The sequence below is a fragment of the Sminthopsis crassicaudata genome, chromosome 3, assembly GCF_048593235.1.
Source record: "Sminthopsis crassicaudata isolate SCR6 chromosome 3, ASM4859323v1, whole genome shotgun sequence".
NCBI lineage: Eukaryota > Metazoa > Chordata > Mammalia > Dasyuromorphia > Dasyuridae > Sminthopsis > Sminthopsis crassicaudata.
The window spans coordinates 502,191,765-502,211,365 of record NC_133619.1 but is presented as its reverse complement, the minus strand read 5'-3'; the positions used below and the strand labels follow the sequence as shown (position 1 = coordinate 502,211,365).

General features: G+C 40.1%; 1 protein-coding gene across 2 annotated transcripts in view; it reads left to right on the top strand.

The window, feature by feature from the left end:
- The first annotated feature begins 849 nt into the window (after window positions 1–849).
- PKNOX2 (PBX/knotted 1 homeobox 2) overlaps window positions 850–19,601 on the top strand; it is a 346,585-nt gene continuing 327,833 nt past the window's right edge. For both annotated transcript variants that reach the window (XM_074303895.1, XM_074303894.1), the window contains exon 1: window positions 850–920. The gene's annotated coding sequence lies outside the window, so the exon portion shown is untranslated. The remainder of the gene's footprint in view (window positions 921–19,601) is intronic.

The following is a 19,601-nucleotide window of genomic DNA, read 5'->3' as shown; positions in this document are numbered from 1 at the left end:
GACTCAAATAGTTTACTGAAGACTTTTTATATATATATAATGAAAATAGCAGTAGCTGATGAACAAGCTTTGCATACATTTTCAAAGAGCTGAATCATCTGCAAAGTCTCCAAAAGCTTTTATGCATCTCCCTCCTTCCCCATCCCCAACAGGGTGAATCTACATATGTCTTCACCCTCCCCCAAGAAAGAAATCTTGAATGTCAGAATAACTAACCAGTGTATCACCTGAACACCTTTTATGGGGCTAGGGTAATGAGAATTATTCAAATGTAATCATAAAAATTAGGCCAAGCAAGGAGGAATGAAGGATGGGGAGGATTTCTAGTCTGCGCTGAGTTTTGTGATTTTCCGTGCAGTTCTTTTCCTAGGGTCCATGGAAAAATTTACAAACTGCCCAATCCCCTCCGAGGTTTCATGGGAGCTCTGTCTCAACTTTTTACTTCTAAGAATCCAAAAGTGCAGGGGGTGGGGAATCGAGTAGGGGCGGGGAGGGCGAGGGGAGTGGGGTGTAGGAGGTGGTAAAATGTAAATGAGAGGTTTGAATGGAGGTCCTTAGACTCCTAGATCTCCTAATTCACCTAGATCTCTCCGAGCCCGCAAATGTTCTTTTTCTAAAACACTGTCCCTGCCTTCCTTGGTAGAGACAGGAAAGAGCAAGCAATAGTCAATCTGGTCTCCGAAAAGCTTCCAGTAGAGGGAGACACCCTGGCGACTCCTCTTATTTGGATGCTGCTGGGGCCTGGAGTGGGTGGGGGTGATGGGGGGTGGGAAGAGAAGGGGGAGTGGGGATAGGGGAGGTGTGTGTGAGGGGGGGGGGCTCCAGGGGGCGGGTCCCTGTGCTGCTGACGTCCAGAGCAGTGCTGGGAAGTATAGGCTGTGTTGTCACGCCGGTGTCAGTCTGATGAAGATTGGCATCAGGTAAGCTGTCATTCATTTCCATGTCAGAGACGCTTTTGCAGGCGGCGGCTGCTGCTGCTGCTGCTGCGGGCGGCTGCCTCAGAGCGCGTGTGTTTTATTCCAGTCCCCAAGCCAGAGTATTATTCATTGCGACAGGGCAAGGAGGAGAGAGGGAGAGAGGGAGGAAGCAGGGAGGAGAGAGCGAGGCAGGCAGTGGGGAGGAGGGAAGCTGGGAGCGGAGAAGGGAGAGACAAGGAGAGCGTGGAGAGAGGAGAGAAGCAAGGGGAAGGACTGAGACGAGCTAGACAACGCGGAACCGTGGCGAGGCTGCGGGGGAAGGAGGTGGCTAGGAACCGCGCTCCCTGCACCGTGCATCGGGCCGGGCTAAGCTTGCTTTTGGGGCGCCGCAGCAGCCGCTACTGCCTCAGCCTCGGCTGTTCGGGGCCGCTTGCCCCCCGAATGCATTGTCCCAGGGTTCGAGGAGCCTGGCGGGGTGGGTGGAGCGTCACTTTAAGGACAACTGAGGGGGGTGGGCGGGCAAGCTGGCATTTTAGAGCCAAGGGCCAGGAGTTGAGGATCCGGGGCTTTAGGGGATTGTGTCGGACAATTGGGAGTCGTGCTGGAGTCTGGGGAACCGGGTGGAGGCGGCTCTGGGTTCAGCCTTCCAGCCTTCCGCGCCGTGGTCCGGCCCTGCACTGGCGTTCTCCGAGCTTGGGGGGAGCGTCTCGGGCCGGCGTTTACTCGGCTCAACCAGGCGGGGTTTCGCTTCGGCTGCATGACTGGGAGAAGATTCGGGCCGGGCTCTCGGAGTCTAGCAACCCGAGGTGTTTCGGGGTTGGATCCTAGAAACAGGGGAAGAAATGAAGGGGATAGAGATCTGTATCAGGGTCAGGGGTAGGAGGCTGGGAAGGGAAGAAGGGCTAGATGTTCGTCAGACTAGGGGATCAACGCTGTGTGAGGCAAGAAAACTAGGCTCTAAGAAGCGGCAGTCTCTGGACCAGGGAGAAGCTGGATCCGTGATGTCGAAGGCTCCCCGAAATTACGGGGAAGGCTCTCTAAAGAGGGAAAGGGGTCTGCACGCCTGTGAGGGAGGGAAGACTGGGGGCCAATGCCCTCGTGACCCCAGGGTAAGGAGGGGGGTTGTCTCAGGGGGCAGCAGCGCCGGGAGTGGGGTTCTGGGTCCCTTTCCAGTCCATTGCGCAAAGTTTGCGCTCCCTCTGGGCTAGACATAGCAACCTCCCGTCCCTGTGGAGATAGGAGCCAAACTAGCCTGCTCTTCTCGAAGGGGCACGGCAGCCGAGACTGAGGGAGGCACTTCCCAGACAGGAGGAAGATCAGGACTGGAAGTTGGGGTATCGAACCAGCTTCGATAAAGAATTAGAGTGCCAGGATGGGTTTATTGTAGGACTGGAACTGAATGTAAGATTACGCTTAAAAGACCATGATTTCATAGGAATTGAAATGGTAGAACCTAGGCCAAAGTTGGAGATTGGGATAGGGGTGGAAAGATTGAAAACGCATACCAGATTGGAGTTGGAAGTCTGGGGCTGAATTTAGATTTGGGTGTTGCACACATTTTGAATCGGAGTCGGAGGAAGACTTGGTCTGAATTTAAGATGTGGAGACAGGATCAAGGCTGATTCTGGGTTTGAAACTGGAAATTGCCCTTTGGGTAGGTAATTTGAGACAGTCAGCTGAGTCTCCTTTCCCTTAGGTGTGGGCAGAGAAAGCATTTTTGAGAAATGATGAAAGTAGTTGCTCGTGCCCCATAGCTGAGGAATCCATGTTTCTGGTTGTTCTTCGCCCTGATCTCGGTTCCACACAGCATCCTTGAGTCCGGCAAGGAGATTTGGGGACTTAAGGATTCCGGGGTTGGGGCGGGGAACTCAGACTGTGAGGGAAGCAGAATAGGACTGGCCTAGGTCCAGAGCTCTGGGTTGCGAAGAGTTTAGGGGTAAATTAGAAAGAGACAGATTCTCACGGCAGAGGACTGCTGGCCGGAACCTAGTCGCCGAAGCGCTTTTCTGCATACGCAGTGACAGGATTCTGGGTCAACAATAAGGGTGTGTTAGGGGCATGGGCCGCTTTGGTACCTTCTGGGAGCCAGGACTGGGGTTAGGAAGACTGTAGATGCGGTGCTAATGTGCGGGTGGGATACGGGACTTGTGATCCGTACGTTTGATAGGGCTGCAGGGCTAATTCCGAAACTGCGGTCGAAACGTTGGACTCTGAATCTGGATGGGAATACTAGATGCCAGAAGCTTTCTTTTCGATAATTGTTCCTCATCCCAGAACAGCCATCCTCTTTGAGAGCTCTGTTCTCATCGGGCAGATTTTCTTCTATCCCTTCTCCTTTTCTTCCCCTCCCCCTGCCTAACCCAACCCGGTAATCCTGAGCCACTCCGTTTTGGGTGGGAGGGCTGGTACAACAATTCAATCCCACAAAAATCTGTGGAGCCTCCTATTGAGTCACTGCAGGAGAGTTACTGTTGACTTTTTATAATTTCATATTTTCCAGTTCATTGAATTTGAGAGAATTTCGAATTTGGGGCAGGTTTAAGTCATTTAAAGTTAGCTTTCTAAATCTGAAATAATAGTTTTTGAGCATAAAATACCCAAGATGTCCATCCCGCCGAATTGAGCAGTGGATTCAACCCTCAGAACCTTTGGAGTGGAGAAGTCCTATTAGTCGCTCTAACTCCATTCTCCTCCCCTCTTCTCTCTATAGAACCCTAGGGTAAGGAGGTGCAGAGATTCCCTAGATCCAGAAGAAGCGAAAAGTATCTGTGTGTGTGTGGGGGGGGGGTGACATGAAATATTCTTTGAAATTAAATTCAAAACTCGAAATCTGGCTCTCCCTCCATTTCCAAACCAGCCAGAGAACTCCGCAGGCAGCCTGGGGATCAATGAGTAGAAGCAGGAGGTTGGGCTAGACTTGGGGGGGCTCTCTCTCCTGTTGTTTTCTTGGCCTGGAATGTGTATGCGTACTCTCCCGCCGAGAGGGGCACTAGGGGGAGGGAGACATGACCCCAGGAGGGTCCCCCAGTCACTGTTTATCCATTGTGCTCGAGAAAGGAATGCAAGGGGAGAGAAAGAAAAGTTTGCTTCAGAATAAGGGGCAGAGGGTTAAAGGAGATCAGCCCAACCACCTCTCAGCAGTAAAATGCATCGTGCAAATTGCACTGAAGTGTACCCAACTTGAGCCTGGCTGTTTTATGATCCTTTCTGAGAGTTTACTGCTCTCTGCTTTTAAGTCTATAGATTGCTTTAAGTTAATGAAAGTGCGGCTTTGAAAGGAGGTTTTTATTGTGTTGCAGTGGCAGAGTCCAGTGCCTACCTTTTACCCTTCCCAAAATGTTTCTTTTTAACAAGAGGGAGTTTACTGGAGCTCAGAAATAGAAGGAGATTAAAGACAGAGTGAAAGGGTAAGGGGGGGGGGAGTAAGAGAAAAGGAGAAGGATGACTCCAGTGGACAGCAAAGATTAGAATAAAAGTCAGTTTTTAAGTGAACAAGAAGACTTATGGATATACCTCTTTTATATACCTCTGTGAATAGAATAAGGGATTTCTCTAAGACATATTTTAAAATGTTAGCTGGGATTGTTTTTTTCCGAGGGTAGTTGCAGTGCCTGACATTATTTTTCTTCAAAATCCAAACTTATTTCAAACAATATTTCTAAATAATTCAAAGGACCCCTTAAAACACTGACTTGGGGAATTGGGTTTAGGGAGGAAAATCTATCACTTTGGAAAGGTGATTATATTTAAAATAACATGCAGGAAAAAAAGGGAAAGACTATGGTAGACTGATTTTGAGCTATTTTTCCTTTTTCTGTTTAGCTGGCACAAAAGGCGAGATTACAAGTTTTTTGACTAGCTCCTAACACAGAAACTGCAGCCGGCTGGGCTGTGGCTTTGACCGCATGTCATAACCATTTAAACTGTGGTTACTTGTTTAAAGCTCAAAGCTTCTCCAAGCTGGGTTTCATTAACTCTACACCAGTTGCCTGGAAGTTCAGTAGCAATAAATTGTATAAACACATTTGAAGTAAGTTAGTGATGAAATAAGGAGAATTACTGTCTTGCGAATGGAGAATCCTGAATTCATGAAGTTCTAACTTAACTGGAAACATACTTCTCCCTTGGCCTTGATGTTTATGGGTGTGCCCGATTATATGTTAACATTTTTTTTCTACAGTGTCCATCTTCAACCTGGTGCTGTAACTCATTAGAAACTAATACATGCCTAGAAAGCAGAATTACTCATTTTAAAGGGCCATCACTTTCAACTTGCTTTATGACCAAAAACAAATGGATCAATTTGGTTTTCTCAGTGTGAATGAAATGCCCCAAGTAACAGCAACAGAACAAGGACAAATTAGATTTTTTTAAAAAATGCTTGCAGTTTAATATAAGCACAAAGTTGCTAGGAGTCAAGGTTTCCAAAATGTTTCTAAATTTCCCAGCCATTTATTGAACTCTCACCTCCATCTTTGGGGGCCAAATGGCCCCCAATTTCTGTCCATTGTTTCTTTTTTTTTTAATCCAGGGTGTCTTTTGTGGGGGGAGGGGGTATATGAAATTGAGGAAAGTGAGAAGCAGTTTCTTGAGTTTTCCTGTTTCCTAAGCTGTGCCTCACAAGGACGGCTGTTCTGTAAGATATATATATATATAAATGTGTGATGCAATTGTTAGAGGTGACGATGGAGGGGATGTGAAGAAAAGTGTCTGGATCAAATGAAATTCAGAGCAAAGTATGGGGGGGCATAGATTAAAGGAAGAAGAAAAAAAAAGGAAGAAAAGTGAAAAAAAGTTTTGGAAAATGGAATCATCAGAAGTTGCTCTTGCCCTACCTTTTGGCAAACATGCTGTGGTTTATACAAACACTTCCTATGAAATCCATGATTTAATGAAGATTGATATTGAAAAGTTGACTTTTTAGGGAGGCACTAAAAGCCTATCTCTCTATCCAAGTTGTGCTACCAAATTGTGTTGTAACTGAGATTCATTAATTTAATTAAAACAAATATCTGATAAGGTTTGGTGGCTTTGGGAAGGAATGATAGGGGATGGAGATGATCAGAGGAGACAAGCTGGGTACATGGGAGGTGAATTTTGTTTATAATGAAAGTGTGAAAAATGGGAGTTTTAAATGAAATGGGAGCCTACCAGGATGCATAATTCTGGGCAGATTTTTCATTGGTAAAGTGGGATGAATTCCATATACCTACCTCACAGGGTTGTTGTGAGGACTTGCTGAGAAACATAGAAGGGGATGCTTTGTCCCCAAACAACATTGTATCCATTTTAACTAATAAAAGAAATGGGAGCAAATGTTTGAGCTGACCAGCTACATTAATTGGTATGTGTGTTTTCTTTCTGGATTTGCTAAACTTCCTTCCCTGGGATTTTAAGGAGTATTTTTATACTTTGATGAAAGAACTGAAATGCTTTCCTTTGCATCTGAGGATCTGAAAACCACTCATTGGCTTTCAAAAGAGGCAATCAAGGTAGAACTGAGATGCTTATCTCCTAGGTTCCCTTTGTACCTGATATAGTGAAAACTGAATTTAGGAGCTGTTTTGCCGAGTACTATTTCTGTGACCTTAGACAAGTCATGTCATTTATGAACCTCAGCTTTCTCATCTGTAAAATGAGCTGACTGGATTTCAGAAGTCTCTTCCGGCTCTATGTTCTTTTTAATATTGTCACATGCTTAATTAACATATCATCCAACTCATTTTCAGAGAAGCAAAGACTCTCCTAATTGAGGGATTTTTTTAACCTGGGTTCTATGAACTTATTTTAAAAAATATTTTAAAAATAAAAATATTTAAAGACATTTTTGGCTTCATCAGACTGCCAAAGGGATCCATGACACAAAGAAGGTTAAGAATGCATAGAATCTAGTCTGAGATGCTTGATGTTCCTTTGAAAGAAGCTGTGTGTGACACTGGATGGGATACCTGAGTGGAGAGAGGTCTGTTCTCTGAACCTCACTTATGAGATAATTTATTCTCACAAAGGAAAGTAGGTTCTTGACCAAAATATCTGAGAAATCAACTGGGTTTATTCAAATATTTTGTGGTACTATATTAGAAATGCGTTTGTTTTTTTGAAGCTCTTGCATTGTGAATTAGGTAGAGTCCATTGTAACTCAACATTTTGTTTGCCCTTCATATCTTTCAGGGGGAGGGGGAAGGATTTCCTATGTACTTTTCCAACTTTCTTGCTATCATTTTTGGCTCCATTTTGAAATTTGTAAAAAGGGAGGGGCAGCAGTCTGCCCTCTTAGAGAAATTCATAATTTGGAAGATGTGATACTTTTGGTGAAACTTTTCTAAGACTTCAGAATCTCCATGAGTTAGGAGAACCAAGAATGCCAACAAATAGGGTCTGGGAAGAGTTTGTTGCAAACGTGTTGTCTTCTGGGGGATCTGGTGTTTGGCTTGGATGCTGCACAGCAGGGCTGCCTTGCCTGGGTTTCTAATTACAAGAAGGACGTTTCTGCTAAGACCCATCTCACTAAAAACACATCCCTGTGTGTAATCAGAAACCCTAAACCGGGCAGGATATTTTAAAACTGAAGCAATGAAGATTAGATTAAGTCTCCACCAAACAGCTCCATTCTGGTATTATTTTTGGCTGGAATGTGGGGAAAAGCAGCTGGCCCCGGCGCCCTGACCAGACTCGAGGGGGTTTGGATGGGGCCAGATTGGGTGATGGTAGTAACGGTTAATTTTGCTATTTAACATTAACATGACCAGTTGCAACACAGCTCAGCAGAAGCAGTGCCAGTGACCAATGTCAGAGGAAGGCCCTGCCTGTGCCAAATCCAGGTCACTGGGAACATGGGGTAAAAATCAGTGGGTCACTGTGCAATGGGAATGCTTTGTTACCACCTCAGTAGTATCTTTTCTCTTTCCAAATTCTCCTGGCCCCAATCACACACACACCCTACTCAACCTCCCCCATTCCATTTCTGGCAAATCCCTTCCTCCAGTCAACTTTCCATCTGGAATGATTTCCCTTGAGGACAATCAGCATTTTTCAGGTGACCTGTGAGGAGAACTTGAGCATACTTCTGCTTTTCTGGGTGTGGAGAAGGAGCATTAGTGGCCAGAATTCCTGTGAACTTTGCCTCTTAATGTTATGAGCCTTTGTATGCCCTCACTGATGGACTTTGTCTCATTGCTGAAGTCCCTTCCAATTCAGAGTCTGATTCTGATAAATTTGGTTTTGGTCATCCTAGATGGTAGTTCTTATATTATCCATCCAGGTTCTTAGCTTCTCTTCTTTCTATCTGTCACTGCCCTGGTTTTGATTCTTTCCCAGTTCATCTCTATTGTCAAAAAGGAACACTGTACTTTGCAGCCCAATAAATGCCGATATAGGCGCTTCAGTAAAGAAAAAGGAAGAAAATCTCAAGTGGGCAAACCAGATGTACAAAACCACAATTTCCTAGTTATGGAATTGGAAAGGACCATAGGAGTCATCTAGTTCAGTGGTCCTCAAACTTTTGTTCTCAATGTCCCTTTATACTACTAAAAATGATTAAGGATCTGCCCAAAATTTTTTGTTTTATGGATTATATTTATTATATTAGAAAAAACTAGTTTTAAACTTATAGACCATTTGAAAGAGTCTCAGAGCCACCCAAGATTTTCTGGACCATACTTTGAGAACCATTGTCTAGTTCATACTTCATTTTGCAGATAATAAAACAAACCCAGAGTGATTTGCACAGGGTCATATCAATAGTAAAAGCCCAGATTTAAACCTGGGGCCTTTGGTTACTAAGCCAGTGCATTTTTCATATGAAGAAGATATAAGTTCACTTTTAAAAAGTGCAAACAATTGTATTGTGTCTAAGCAGTAGGAAGGGAAGTACAGAGTAATGGAGTAACCATAATTGACTGGGTTTCATCAGCATGGGCTTTCTGGAGTCAACAAGCATTTATTAAGAGAGTGCCTCTGTACTAGGTACTATGTTAAGTATTGGAGGTAGGTCTTGAACAATTTTAAAGGAGAGGAATGATACTGTGGATAGGAAGAATGGGTAGGAGGGAGAGTTGAAAATGAGATTAGCCTTTTGTACTAGTTGAGATTACCAGAGTTTAATAGGGGACAAAGTAAAACAAAGCAGTGTTTTTATTAAATGAATTCATTTTTCTTTGCTTCTCTTTTTCCCCTGCAACCTCAGCAATTCTTGAAGAGTAAAGAACTCTGGATTTAGAGCAAGGAAACCTGGTTCTTCTACTTTATAGTTGCATAAACACAAGCAAGCAAGGCCACTTAATCTCTCTCCCCTGTTTTCTCATCTACAAAATGAAATGGAAAAGTATTTATTGGGAGTTTGGTATGGGTTAAGCATTGTGTTATGTATGTAATGGGTATACAAATAGAAAATTGAGATAGCCTTTGTTCCCATTCTAATTAGGGGAGAGAACAGATAATGGGTGTTGTGACAAAAGTGCTTTGTAAACTTTAAGTAACCAGCAAATCTAAGTTTGTTATCCCATAGGTCCTACAGTGTATGGGATTTCCTTCTTTGCATTCTTGTTTACTAAACAATGCTTATCACAGAGTCTGGTACCCAGGAATTTAATAAATGCTTATTAAATGAATGGGTTCCTTTTGTATTTGAAGGCATATTGGTTAAATCAAATTCTTGGAACCCATACCAGTGACTTAGCATATATAAGTGTGACTAAAAGGTTGTTAGAGCTACCTTGTGAAGAAATCCCCGACAGTCTTACTGGGACCATCCCCAATCCTTCTTGGATTTTGCTACTACTCCCCTTTTGTTGTAGCTAAGTTCAAAGAACAAAAACTATCATTCACACTCTTGGCCCATCACCTTCATCGGCTACTGTGAAGGGAATTTGATGTCAGCATACTCGCTACATGATGTAATGAAAAGAACATTGGAATTAGAGTCAAGAGAACAAGTTCAAGTCCTGGATCAGCTTTACGACTATGGACAAATCATTCAAATTTGGTGGTGTACTTTCTTGATCTGTAAAATGGAACCAATAATCCTAATCCTGCCTATCTCATAGAATTGTTATGAGAAAAGTCCTTCCTAAACTTTAAAATTCTTTACGGATATGAACAATTTTTCATTAATAATAAATGTTTGCAATTAGATGTCACTTCATTTGTAAAATGTAATCATTGGACAGGATGATGTCTCAACTCTCAGGTTCCATAATTTTAACTTTACTGGTTCATTTGTTACATAGACATGTAGTTTACTCAAACTGAGGAGCTCTTATCAAAGCTGAAAGAGTTTATTGGTAGCTAAGTTCTGCCAAGATCAATTGACTGCCAATATAATTCAAGGCTTCTTATGAGAGAGGGTAGTGGTTGGGATGAGAGGGAAGTTGGCTTTCAACAAACTCTTTGAAAGTCTCTTCTTCCCAGATCAGCACTGTGCTAAACCTTTAGAATCAGAAATCAAATGATCTTTCAGACATTTCTCAAAACAAGCCTATATTTGCTTTTTTAATGATTTTTAAAATTAATTTTATAATTATAACATTTTTGACAGTACATATGCATAGGTAATTTTTTTTTTACAACATTATCCCTTGTACTCCCTTCTGTTCCAAATTTTTCTCCTCCTTCCCTCCACCCCCTCCCCTAGATGGCAGGCATTCCCATACATATTAAATATCTTATAGTATATCCTAGGTACAATATATATGTGCAGAACCGAATTTTGTTGTTGTTATTGTTGCAAAGGAAGAATTGTATTCGGAAGGTTACACTTACTTTTTATTAAAGATGAACATTTCCTCAGTTTTGTATGGCTCAAGTAATAACTGAAAGTAGTTCATATTAAAGTTTGTACCAACCCTATAAGGTTAATGCAAGTATTAATATCCCCATTTTGAACATGGAAAAACAGAGGCTCACATTTTAATAAATGGAAGAATTGGAATTCAAATTCAGGTCCCCTGACTTCTAAATCAATACCTATTATTAAGTGAAAAGTTATTCTCCTGATCTCAGAAAGCTTTTCTAGGTGCTTTATCCTCCTCCTTCTCCTTCCTACTCCTTTGTATGAATTAGTTGAAATTATTTTTCTTCTCTACAAAGAAGAAAAATCAGTAACTAGACCATTAAGTGAGGGCTCTATGACCTTATCAAAAGGAGGATTTACTTTTGATTTCTATGAAGTTAGAGAGGGACTGGTATAATTAATGGATCATATCACAAAAAACAAAGTGGTGACAGAATTGGGGATATTGGGGGTAATGACTTCTTTTGAACAATGGAGGTAGGTTGAACCCATAACCAACTAGATTGAGCTTTAAAATCAACTAATTGGGAATTCTCAAATTAAGTGTTTTTTAAAGGATAACATAATCAAAACTATGGTCCATTCTGTTTCTGTCAGTGATATTAAATGAAAATCATTTAGCAAAAGATCATGGTTGTCCTTCATGAGTTGTGGACTTATTTTTCAAGTATGGCTAAGTTCTCTTTTTTTTCAGCATGAAGCCCTCTAGATTCTCTGAGCCTCTATTTTCCTCAAAGGCAAGGGGTATGATCCAGACATTCTACTTTCCCATTATTTATTGATTAGTGGTTTACCAATAGAACTGGAATTAAGGTAATTAATAATTCTGGGGGGGAATGTTATCTCTAGGAGTGTCTTGACAAATTTCTTAACAATTAAAATTATTTCAGATTGGAATGGGTGCCTCCAGGTTTCTGAGCCCCCCCTCAAGATGAAGGCTGAATGACCATTTGCCATTGTTACAAATGGAATTTATTATTTGTGTTGTGTTTGAAATAATCTCCTCTGAGATCATCTCTGAACTTGCTCAGAAGGAAGAATATCCTGTTTGCTTCAAGTTAGAGAGGGGGAAGTAGAGGCTCAGAGAATCCAGAGAGCTCTTAGATTCTTAGAGAGTCTAAGAGAACTTAGTCATACTTGAAAAATGAGTCCAAAAAGTACCTATTGGTCAACATGTATTTATTGGACATTCTGTGCTGTGTTGGGGATTGGGCAGAATAGAAAACACAAGTGAAAATGATGTCTCTGCTTTCAAGTAGTTTACAGTTTGAAATGAATAGAGAATAATTAAGGATTTAACTTCATATCACGAAAGCTGGAAAGGACTACAGAGATCATCTTGTCATTTTATAAAGGGTAAAGGTAAATCTCAGCAAGATAAAGTAACTTGTCTAAGGCCACATAACTAATAAGGAGCAGGCCCTGGATTCAAATCTAGTATTTTTCACATTATTCCTTGTGACTTCTCTTTGGGTCCTGACAGACAGATAGGCAGATAGGTAGGAAGGCAGAGGCAGAAAGAGAGAGACAAAACCAGAGAGAAACAGAGAAGGAAAAACAGAGAGAGGGAGACACAGAGACATCACTGTGGGCTGCAGCAGTGAAGGCATCAAGGAAGAGATGGAATTTGAGCTGTGCCCTAAAAGATGGATAGGATTTCGATAAATATTGCATGATGCAATAGAAAAAGCACTGCCATTAACTATGTGTGCCTTTGGGCAAGTCATGTAACCTGTCTGAGCCACAGTATCCTCAATTATAGAAATGAATAAGTTGTATTAGAGGACATCTAAGATCCATTCTGCTTCTAAAATTCAAGAAGGAGAAAGGAGTCCACTGGGTCTTTTGAAGGAGGTTTCCTCCTCCAGATCTGGAGGTCTCCTCCTTTTTGGCATGTTCACTTGGATTCTTTGGTCTGGTGAGTCATTTCTTCATGGTTGGGACATGATCCCTCAGCTCTCCTTTAAGGGCTGGTATGTGTCCAGGTTGTGGGAGTTGAAAGCAGCTCTGGGGAGAATTTCCTGCCCCAAGGACTCAGAAGTTTAGAGTTATAGGAATCCTGAGGGATCTGGGAACTCAAAAAGCCCTTATTTGAAAGCTCTGGATATGGCCTCTGACTCTATTATAAAATGGAAGTTAGGACTTCTGGTCTCTCTTTCCCAGCTCTGGTAGGAAAAAGCCAGACACATGGCAGGAAGCTGTCCCCTAGGGAAGCTATCCTTCACTTGTCAATTACCATTCTGGGGGAGAGCCAAACAGCTTGGTGGGATTCCCCCAGCCTTCCCTGGAGTCTGTTAATGGGGGGAATTACTTAGCATTTGGCTTTGGCATTGGATTTCTCTGAGGAGAAACCCTTGTTTGGCGAATCCATTCATGGCACTAAGATAGAAAATTGATACTTCCTGTTGACTTCCAGACTATCTTGTCAGGACCTTCCCTAAGGTAGATCTCATCACTATCCTAATACAGTTATCATTAAATTTGGGAAGTTAAAGGTTAAAGGTATTGTTCATAACAAATTCTTTGACAAAGCCAAGGATGTAAACAGGGAAAAGGTTAAGAACTCTATCAGGGTTCTTCCTGTGGCTGGCAGCAGGGTTGGAGGAGAAAAGGAAAGATCCTTTTCAAAGTTGGAAATAAAGGCAAGAGAAAGGGCCTTCCCTGAAACTTGAAGTTCCCTTCGTTTCAAAGTATCTATCGCAGGAGCTACAGAAAGAGGTTGAACTCTATCAGGAAAAGTGGAAATTAATGGTTTCAGTGGCACCATGAGGATGCCATGAAGATGAGGGATTTCTTTTTTCTATTTTAACTCTTTAAATCTTCTTTCTTCCCTCTTCCTCATCTTGCATCCTTGTGTGTAGGTGTGTTATTCTGTTAGTTTTGGGGTTGTCAGTGTATCTGAGATGAAGATAATATTGTCTATATTATTTAGTCCTTCAGTCATATCTGATTCTTCATGACCCCATTTGGGGTTTTCTTGGCAAAGTGGTTTTCAATTTTCTTTTCCAGTTCATTTAAAAAGTTGAAGACCTGAGATAAATAGGATTAAATGACTTGCTCAGGGTCATACAGCTAGTGTCTGAGGCCAGATTTGAACTCAGAAAGCAGTGTCTTCATGACTCTTCACTGTACTCTATCTACTTTACCAACCATGCTATCCCTATTTTATGTATACCATTTATATTTATAATATATAACATACTTTAAAATTAGAGTTTATAAAGTGAATTCTTCACAAAGACCCTGTAAGGTAGAGAGAGCACATTTTTTGAACTTTTATTTTAATTTGTTTTCATTGATCTCTTGTTTTTAATTCACCTTCATTTTCCAATATAACTTTATCCCAAATCCAGAGAAGCACTGGCATGCATCCCTTATGACAAAGAATAAAAAAAAGAGAGAGATAAAAAGCAGTTCAGCAAAAATCACTGACCAATTAGTCAAGTATGCACTATGTTCCACTATATAGTCTCCTCCTTCTATAATGAAGAAAAGGAAGTGCATTCTCACATCTCTAGTCATTATGTATATATTTTTCCTGATTCAACTTACTTCACTTTTCATGAGTTCCCATGCCTTCTTGTTTATTTCTTATGATATAGTAATTCCATTATGTTCATGTACCACAATTTATTTAGCCATTTTTCAATCAATAAACACTTACTTTGTTTTAAGGGTTTTTTTCCTACCATAAAAAGTGCTCTGAGTATTTTGGAATATAGGACCTTTCTTTCAATCCTTTTCTTCTTAAAGTATGTGCTAGATAGTAGGTTCTCTGAGTAAAATGAAAAGGAGGTTTTAGTCACATTTACTGCATAAATTCATATTGTTTCCCAGAATAATTGAAGAGGAGGGGAAGATGGTACAAATATTATCTTTATTATCTAAAGAATCAGAAAAATGATCTTAGCGGCCCATGGTCACTGTGCTAAGAGATTTTGGACCTAGAACTTGAACTCAGGTCTTATGAGTCTGGTACTTTTTCCTCTTTAAGAGAACTCTATTTTCTATCCTAAAGATTAAATATTTATTTTGTCAAAATGTTTCCCCAGATCTCTAATGAGAGGTGACATTTTTGTACTTAATAGAAGATTGAAGTATGATTATCACATCTAATGGAAGAAGTTGATTGATTTAGGAGTAAGTTATGTGATTTAGTAATAAATCTAAAATACAGCCTACATATACCTACAATTGCAACCTTGCTACTTAAGTAATTCAAAGCTAGTTTTGTACAGTTTGCCTCATAAAGAAGTAGCTAATTTGTTTGCCCAGAAGACCATGCAAGACTAAATAATTAGCCTTCTGTGGACAAATAATGTGTGTTAGCACTAAATGTCTATATTTTGAGTGTGTGTGTGTGTTTTTTTTTTGTTTTGTTTTGTTTTTTTTTTTTTTGCTGTCATTTAGTACAATGGGATGTCTAGCTTGGGAGGTTGTATAGACACTATTTCAACTTTGCTTAACTACTTACTTTGGGAGTTGAAGGTGAAATTTGAGGGTCCAACTAGATTCTGCTGGAAGAATGGATATACTAAACCAACACTGCCAGTCTTCAGGGAGTTTTGATTTGGGGTGGGAGTGGTGAAGAATAAAGAAATAGAAAGTAATTTGAGAAAAGAGGAAATGTTAACATTTAACCTTTGTTTGCAAGTCTAGACTATCTAGTATTTGAAGCCATTATAGGGTGAGATTCCTTGTCACTTTGAAACTCTTCTTATTCTCTCTTGATTATAGTACCTGGGGATAACCTTTCTTAGGTAATTAATTTATTCTGACACTTAGGGTATGTTGAGGAAAAGAATAGCCTGAACAAAGTTGAGGACTTTGGACTTGATATTGTGCTTAATGAGGGGACATTAAAGATTTGAGAGCAAGTGAGATGACTCAGACTTGCTAACAGCAGTTACTAAAATGTTCTTAGGCATTTCTGTCAAATTGGAACTCTAGAATTCAGTCTGGATACACAAATAGGAAAGTATTAGGAATGCTCTTGTATTATCTTGATGTCTTAAAGTGCCTAGCCTTTAAACATTGGGAATCTCTGGACATGGCTGTTAATTCAATCCAAATTGGCTTTACTCTTCTGGATTCTCATCATCTCCAGAGACAGAAGTGAATGTGAGTTCAGAAATACTTCTCTTCCTCCTTTCATTCAATCTTCATTTCTCTCACTGGATGCAGTGTGTGTGTTTTATTGATGTAAATTCTAAAACCAGTGATCAGGTACTCCTACTTATTATGGAAAAAGTTCTGGACTCTCCTGGAGAGAGACTCAAGTGCAAATCCTGTCTCTGACACGTTATGTGAGCGTGGATGAATCAACTGATCTTTTTAGGTTTCAGTTTTTATCTATAAGCTAGGAAAGATTATAAATATATATATACATACATATATATACACACATACATACATACATATACATGTATGTATATATATATATATTTATATATACATATATATATATATAATATTTGTCTGGGTTGCTGTGAGAATGAAATGAGATAATATATGTAAATTGTCATGTAAATCTTTAAGAGCTGTAAAATGTCATTTATTGTTATTATTGTTTTCTTTGTGGGCTTAATTCAAATTTCCTTCCCCAGAGAGTTTTCTCAAATCACTCCAGCCTACATAGAACTTATACATACCATTTATTGGACACTTACTATCTTCTTGGCATTGCTAGGGAATTGGCATCTATCTCTTTCTCCTCTCTTTAACTGAGCTTGGAATTCTTTGTGGACAAAGACAATATAATGCAATGAGAAAAGTAATAAATTTTGAATTGGCTGGAGATACAAGATTAGAATCTGACCTTGCCACTTGCTCCTTATGTCAGCGTGGGTCCTATTTGATGCTAGAATCTATTGCTGAGAGTAGGAAAAATTACTTCATCTCTGTAGGTTTTAGTTTGCTCATCTGTAAATGATGAGCTTGGACTAGATGTTTTTAAAGGTCCCATCCAACTCTAATTCTATGATTCTATGTTTTTGAATCCCCTGTAGTGCAGTGCTGGATGCATACAATAGTAGGCACTCATTTGATTCATTGAATCAGGAGTGAACCCAGATGTCCAGTTTCTATAGTCTCCCTTCTCAGGAAGCATTTTCATTTGTGGGGTGTTTTTCTGGGGGAAAACTGCTTCTGAGTCCCATTTATTTTTCATGGTCATTGTCTGCCTCTTAGGCAGAGACAGTGCAATTCTCAGACTCACTGAGGGCTTGGGTGTGGCAAATTAGTTCAGTAAATCAAACTTGGATTGTATGTAAACTCACTTGGCCAGAGGTCAGAAGTGAAATTAAAAACAAGCTTTGGGGGCTTTTTTCCCTTTTGTGTTTTGTATTCCCATCCTCAAATTATTCTCATAGTCCCATTTGGGACCCAGATTATTCTTATTATAAAAATCCTTGGAATATTCATATCAATTAAATTTCACATATTCATATCAAAGAACTTTCACAAGAATCTTGCTGTCAGGAAATACCTGACGTTGCTGAGAAATTATGGAAGAAAATGAGACCACCTTATTTTCTCCCAGGAAAGACTGTTGTTAGAAAGAAGAGTCTTTCACCAGTCTGTACCACCTCCTGCTAGGCTGGAATGATTCACCTCCAGCTACTCTCTACTAGGTTCTGGCATCAGGGCCAAAGTCATGTCCATCCCCATGGAAACATCAAAGTAAATCAAACTGTGTCAGAATCACAAGGCATTAAGATGAGGCCCTTGAAGATGGGTATGTGAAAACTAGGTATTTCAGAGAGCATGGGAAATTGGTCTTGGCCTGTACCCATCTCTCCTGATAGTATGCCATGGAACACAAATGCAGAAAATAGGGACTTTGAACAATGCATTCTTTGGATCATCTGGGTGTTTAGAATTCTCCACCTTTAGATGATCTTCATTTTAGATCTCCATCCCTTTCTCCCTCTGTCCAAAAAGGCAATCTATAGTATTAGTTATCTTGGATCTACCTTTGATTTGGCTCCTGCATTCTTATAGATATTTAGAGCTGAAAGGGACCTTGAGATCATTTAGTCCAGGTCTCTCATCTTAGTGGTTATATTGTTGGAAACTAAGGTCAAAAGGTAAAATGAAACAACTTATGTTTTAAAATTCTTTTACTACTTAATTAAGGACTTTGGTATTGAAAAAGTTGAGAAGAAATTAGAGAGAAGGGGGTTATGATTCTCATTTTGTAGATGAGGAAACTGAAAGCCAGAGAAATGAAATGATTTGCCTCTCTACAACAATAAAACCATTGAGGAATAATCTAGAGAGTTCTTTGACTGGAAAGAATAAAGATCTCTGGTTCTTTTCTATAGTCTCTGTGTTCTAATGTTTTATAGCTTAACTGATCCCTTTAAAGTCACACATGACTCCTCTATCATATAGTAAGAATGGCAACTGCAAAGTCCCAGTCCCAACTATAAGTCCTCTCCATATATTCCTAAGATTATAAAAGTAATAAGCAGCAAGTCTGGATTGAAACTCGATGGCTTTCCCTCCAAATCCAAGTCCAGTTTTACCATACTATTTATGTCATTTGTCATTTCTGAATGCAAGTACCATGATTTTTCTATGATACCATTTTGCTTCTCAAAGATGAAGTTTTATAACCCACACTTAGAGAACTTGGGTCAAAGAACTTGCACAATGGTGTGGTTTCTACATAAATGGCCATTGGCATTTATGTCTAGGTACCCTTCTGAATTTTAACCATGTGCCTAAGAAAAGGTTGTGTAGAAAAGCTGGTGTCCATAAAGATGCTGAGAGACTTAGTAACCCAGGTTTCTTGCCTAATAATAATAAAGAATTTAAAAGATTACAGATGCTTCACCCTTTGCAGGGAATGCCAGGGACAATGCTAATGCAAATAGACCCTCAGTGTTTAACCTGGGATGAGTAATAATTCTTACTAAGTGAAAAATTCTAAATATATGAGCCTTTCTGAGCTTCAGTTTTCAATGGAGAGACTTTTAAAGTCTTTCCCAAGTCAAACAATTTGTGATTCTAAGAACCATTTTATTTTACACTTCAGGTACCTTTAGGCTAGGCATGAGATCCTATATGTCTGATTATAATTTATTTACACATTTAATGTGAAATTTAGGTCCATTTGAAGATGTAATTGCCAATATTGATTAGTGTATAATTCCCTCTAATTTTGTCCTTCATTCTACAGAGGAATTCTGGCATTCAATTACATGTCCAGTATCCCCAATTTCCTCATTGAGAAGCACTCTAGTAATAGTTAGACTTCTAGATGACCCAAAATAATTTCTTGGTGTTGCTTTAGCTACAAGGTCTAAAAGACTATAATTTCAGCCTGATGTCTCATGTACATAATACTTCTTGGATAGGTTTCATTCTTATTTAGAGATACTTTAACTGTTCCTATAGACCATTTGTGATGGCCTCAGTCTGGGCCTGAAGACAGATTTCTAGTCTAATCTTCCAGGAAGATAAATGATCTTCTATTCTCTGTCATAGACCAAGATTAATTAATCAGCAAGCATTGATTATGCACCTATTCTGTGATACAACAGGGGAGATTTTGATAACTTCCCTTTCCTTTAAATTTTACAAAAAGTTTTCCTCATAGCAACCTGGTGAGGTAGGTGGTACAAATATCATTGTCCTTATTTTACAAATAGACTCACAGAGAGAAAATAAAATGAGTTACTCAGAATTATATAACTATGAGAGCTGGGATTTGAATCCAACTCTTTTCTGATTCTAAATGCAGTAAGCTAGCTTTCTATTGTATCTCATCACCTCCAAGACACAGAAAAGAATGGGCTCTGTCCTCAAAATTTCTTGTCTAGTTAAGGCACAGGTCATGACCACATCACACAGTAAGATCTTTGCCAAGTCATTACTTGGGTATTGAG